The sequence below is a fragment of the Lissotriton helveticus genome, chromosome 12 (genome assembly GCF_964261635.1).
Source record: "Lissotriton helveticus chromosome 12, aLisHel1.1, whole genome shotgun sequence".
Classification (NCBI taxonomy): domain Eukaryota; kingdom Metazoa; phylum Chordata; class Amphibia; order Caudata; family Salamandridae; genus Lissotriton; species Lissotriton helveticus.
Genome location: NC_136073.1, coordinates 140,516,205 through 140,521,687, shown reverse-complemented (window position 1 = coordinate 140,521,687; position 5,483 = coordinate 140,516,205). Strand labels below are relative to the sequence as shown.

The following is a 5,483-nucleotide window of genomic DNA, read 5'->3' as shown; positions in this document are numbered from 1 at the left end:
TTCGGGCGTTTTTTCGTCGCCCTTCATCAGGGAATCAATACTGTAAAAAACATATATAATAGCCATCATGAGTCAAAATCCAATGTTGTGATATTGTTGCGTAACTCCGTGAATTTAGATTAACACCTCTATTTCCTTATATCCCCGTGCGCCCCTTTCCCTACAAACATGTTCTACACTTACATGTCGCTGTCTGTCTGTTTCCTAGTGTAATGACTGTGAACCAAAATAAAAAGAACAACTTGTTTCAGTATAGCGTTTTACAACTCTGAGCGATGCTATTAGTACCGTCATCTATTCAAAAAGTGATATCTAGTTCCTAACGGTAACTGACCTGATTCCGTTTCATCTAGCGTTCTTCACTCGTCTCCGCTCGCTTCCATTCTGACCGGTTCTTACCCCAGCCAGTAATCTATCGCTCTACAGGTTGACTCTTAGGTCATGTGATCGGGAAAACTCACTCGATATTTCAAACATGCTTCAAAAATATTCTAACTATCTGTGTGTGAACCTCTATATCGACGGGTTCAAAATAAAAATAAAAATAAAACGATAATGATACATGGTTGTACAGTTTGCCACATGGGCATTTTTATTATGCACTAAAATGCCCATGTGGCAAACTGTATGTTGGAAAAACAGAAAGGAGTATTAAAACAAGACTCACGGAACACAAGTCCAACATCCGGACGAGAAATATGAAATCTACTGTAGCAACGCATTTTTGGGAGGCACAACATAATATTTCACAATTGAAATATATTGTATTGGAGACAGTGGAAAAGAAAGAAGGAAGAGACAATACCAAATTTATGCTGCAGCGTGAGAACTTTTGGATTCATAAGCTGGGTACACAGAGCCCGAATGGGCTAAATGAACGGAATGAACTATCTTGCTACTTGTAACGGTTTGTAAACAACGAAGGTTGTTTTGGTCCTTGGATCGAAAGGGCTTCCTGTGAGCATGAAATGTATATTATTATTTATTTTTTGTGTCATGCAAGAATTTTGTTTAATCATGAGTGCACCTTGTTGCCACTTCAAAACTGAAATCATGCTATAGCTCCATCGACTAATAGCACAGAACACTAGAGTAGTAGGGGGTTCTAGCCACCTGTGAACTTCGCGCTTATTTATTTTTAATTTTATTTTTCAAATTCTTACTTTCAAAAGTGGAATCAACCATGTATCATTATCACTTTATTTTAATTTTTATTTTTATTTTGAACCCGTCGATATAGAGGTTCACACACAGATAGTTAGAATATTTTTGAAGCATGTTTGAAATATCGAGTGAGTTTTCCCGATCACATGTCCTAAGAGTCAACCTATAGAGCGATAGATTACTGACTGGGGTAAGAACCAGTCAGAATGGAAGCGAGCGGAGACGAGTGAAGAACGCTAGATGAATCGGAATCAGGTCAGTTACCGTTAGGAACTAGACATCACTTTTTGAATAGATGACGGTACTAATAGCATCGCTCAGAGTTGTAAAACGCTATACTGAAACAAGTTGTTCTTTTTATTTTGGTTCACAGTCATTACACTAGGAAACAGACAGACAGTGACATGTAAGTGTAGAGCTTGTTTATAGGGAAAGGGGCGCACGGGGATATAAGGAAATAGAGGTGTTAATCTAAATTCACGGAGTTACGCAACAATATCACAACATTGGATTTTGACTCATGATGGCTATTATATATGTTTTTTACAGTATTGATTCCCTGATGAAGGGCGACGAAAAAACGCCCGAAATGCATTGGACTGTAAGGAAATAAATGTCGCTGAGTGGAATGCGGATAATGATGTAATGCAAACAGATCTAAAAAGATAACAAATTTTGAAAAAATCATGAAATAAATATGCTAAAGAATATATTGAAGAGTGTGGAATCCTCTTTGCTCACACAGAGGAGAATGAGGTGTGCCTAAGGGGATGTCATTAATGTTTCATTGAGGACACAAGTTCAAGTCTTATTCAGTCTGGCCACCAAGTACCTGACTCGTGGAAAGGCGCCGAAGTTGTCACTATTTTTAAAAAGGGTGAGAGAGAGGACCCTGCCAACTACAGACCAATTAGTTTAATTGATGCTATTCAAAAAGTAGTTGGTAGGGTCATTATAAACCGGATTGAGTGCTGGCTTATGGAAGATAATATCTTGTCCCACTTCCAGGCAGGATTCAGAAGTAATGTAGGAGCAATCGATCAAGTTTTTAGATTTTGTGCAGTTTTTTGGAAAACAGTGTCAATAGCCAGAGGGAGTCTTTACCTGGCCTTTATAGACTTAAAAACTGCATTTGATGTAATACCCCGTGCCAAATTATGGGACGTTTTATTGGACATGGGTTTCCCATCTTATTTGCTACAATTTATTATTAAATTACACGAGGGTACCTATGCTAGGATTCGGTGGGGGACGCAGGGACAACTCACAAAGAGTATTCCTGTCAACAGAGGGGTACGGCAGGGGTGCGTGATGGCCCCTACTCTGTTCTCCCTCTTTACAAATGGGGTGGTGAAACATCTGCAAGAGATACCGGCAGATGCCCCCATTATAGCCGGGGAGAAAACACCATCGCTTCTCTTTGCCGACGATACCCTTCTGTTATCAAAAACCCCCAAAGGTCTCCAAACTCTTCTTGACCGGTTTAGTGTTTTTTGTCAGGAACGGGGACTTACAATAAACACTACAAAAACTAAACTAATGGTTATGACCGCCAAGAGAAACCATAGGAATATACACCTGTCTTTGAATGGATCTCCCCTTGAGGTGGTGGAAGAGTTTGACTACCTTGGTGTTAGAATTAATAATAATATGAAATGGGAACCCCACATAAGCAAAATGATTTTAAACCTTAAAAGAGTTTCCGGCACTATTTTTAAAAACCAGCGTCTCTCAGTGAGCAGGCCAATTGCCCCTGCCTTGTCAGTTTATGAGGGAAAAGCAATAGCCTCAGCGGTCTATGGCTCAGAAATATGGGGCATTGAGAACACCAATAATCATGTCCTAACTGAGAATAAGTTCATGAGAGACTTGGTTTCACTTCCAACCTCTACCCCATTAAAACCATTATTTGCAGACTTGGGTAGGAGGTCTATTCGGGACATTGTTCAGCTACTTCCCCTTTTATACTGGGTACGTTTGAGGAGGACTCCCGAATTAGCTAACTATGCTATAGTGTTGGATGAAATGTTAAAACTAAACACTTCAGGCAAAATCAAGTGGCTAAATGTTTTAAAACAACTTGCAGCTAGCGTGGGTTTAAGGGATGCATGGGCCTCCAAATCCCCTCCACCAAAACAAATGGTAAAAAAACTATACTGGGACTGGATTGAGGCCAAGGCTTTACAGAACCCAAATTGGGGACAATTAACCGAGAACTTTTTGACCCATAAGTGTAACACAAAGCTAGAATTGTTTTTGGATTTTATCCAGATTCCCCGGGATAGGACACTTTATCTGAAATTTAGACATGGTACATTGCCCCTTAAAAATTTCACGTCTAGATGGAGTAGAAGGAGGGAAGAGGATACAAAGTGTCCAGGCTGTACCAGCCCAGAAGAATCATTAGGCCACTTCTTCTTTGCCTGTAAAGCATATACCCTACCTAGAAACAAATGGCTAAAACCTGTATTAAAGAACCTTGGAGTCAGGGATTACAAATCAGCCCTACGTATCCTCATCTCCAATACCTCCTGTATGGTTACTATTTGTGGGGTTGCAAAGTTTTTATCATGTGCCTGGATCATTAGGTTAAAGCTGCTAAATAATGTCTCTTCAGTCAACATTCCCACATGATTTTCATATGTATCTTTTTAAATAATGAAATGGTTTTTTATATTTATGTGTGTATTGTATGTTTGTACTTTTTATGATACATGTGTCGAATAAAAGTATAATGACTGACTGACTGACAAAGCAAATTGCATTTACATAGAGCTTACTTGCCCTGAGGAGGCGTTAAAATAATGTAAGTACTACTATACTTTCTTCCATAGCCCTACTCATCCCAATGCAATTGTCAGAGCGCTTTACATCAACATGTGCCTATTACATGTACAATAAATTATGTAAGTTTGCAAATGAATGAATAAGATGAGTTACATAAAACTGAGGGATTGCAAAGTGTAGAAGTCACATATCATCTTCCATAGCTCACTGTGCCATTATCCTCTCAATGTGCTCAAACGTACACATGATAGACCTGCTAAATATATATGTGAGGGCTTTAGATCTGATGTCACTTCTTGTGATGGCACTTCCTGTAATGTCGTGGCTTGTGATAACACTTTCTATGATGTCAATTCATGTGAATCCATGTGTGATGTCGTACACCATGATGTCATTCATGCGCCATGATGTCGCTCGACCATGATGTCATGCGTCATGATGTCTCTCGCCATGATGTCGTGCGCCGTGATGTCACTTGCATACTGACTAACTAGGTTAGCCCCCCACTACTTTTTTTAGGACTTGTGCCCTGTGGGAGGGGGTAGATAAGCAGCTATACAGATAGCAAAGAGACAGACAGAGGATAGAGAAGTAAGTTTTAAGATTGAGCATACCAGTGGTGGAGACGTAACTCGGGAGAGTCAAGATCTAGTCCTGGTTTAGCGCCTTGAGTCCCCTTTAATGTGTCTTCTGAGCACACTTACCAAATCATTCCACATTTTCACAAACCTTCATCATTTTGTAGCTTTTGTTAAAAAAATTAGTTTAGTCATCAGAGAAGTGGGTAGGTCATCAGAAACAGTGAGGCTGCTGCACTGTTCTTTACACAGAGTAAAACCTGACACGTGGCTTGAATGGTGGATTTGTTTTTAAAACAGTTCCCAAAAGCTACTTTGAAATAATTTTTTCATACAACCAATACCCATTTCAAAGAAACGCAAACCTGTGTATCATGTTGCAGAATTGTATAGGCCGAATTTACTTTAAACTTCTACTAAAAAATGCTAAATATTGATGGATTTAAAAAGTGAGCTGCATTGGCCGGGAATCGAACCCGGGCCTCCCGCGTGGCAGGCGAGAATTCTACCACTGAACCACCAATGCCTCGCCGGTTTTAGCTGCGTGTAAGGCTTGAATTAAGTGCACAATGTCATACGATCTAGAAATGATATAGTGTTTGTACTTTACCCGACTCTGTGCTTGAGGCTGACAAGAGCACCGGCAATTGCTGTACAGCACCAATGCTTCACATGAAGAGAGCAGCTGCTAAGCTCACGTGTAGTATGTAACAGGTTCTATCTGTGACCCACCTATTCTTCGATAGTAGATATGAACCTCAGAGACACACAGAAGATGATAAAAACTTGACGAATGCAGATGCGGAATCATTAGATGTAGACATTGCTAAACCACCCGGGCTGTACCCGAGTCAGAAACAAAGATGCTGCACAGGGCAGCCGATGCCGGAAATTAAGAGAAGTCACAGAACTGACATCCGCAGGCGATGGAAAGGCAATGCTTTCTGTGCTGAA

General features: G+C 40.2%; 1 non-coding gene across 1 annotated transcript; it reads right to left on the bottom strand.

Moving 5' to 3' along the window:
• Nucleotides 1–4,984: 4,984 nt before the first annotated feature.
• On the bottom strand, nucleotides 4,985–5,055 carry TRNAG-GCC (transfer RNA glycine (anticodon GCC)). Its single transcript has one exon. It is a non-coding gene; the product is annotated as a tRNA-Gly (tRNA).
• Nucleotides 5,056–5,483: the final 428 nt, after the last annotated feature.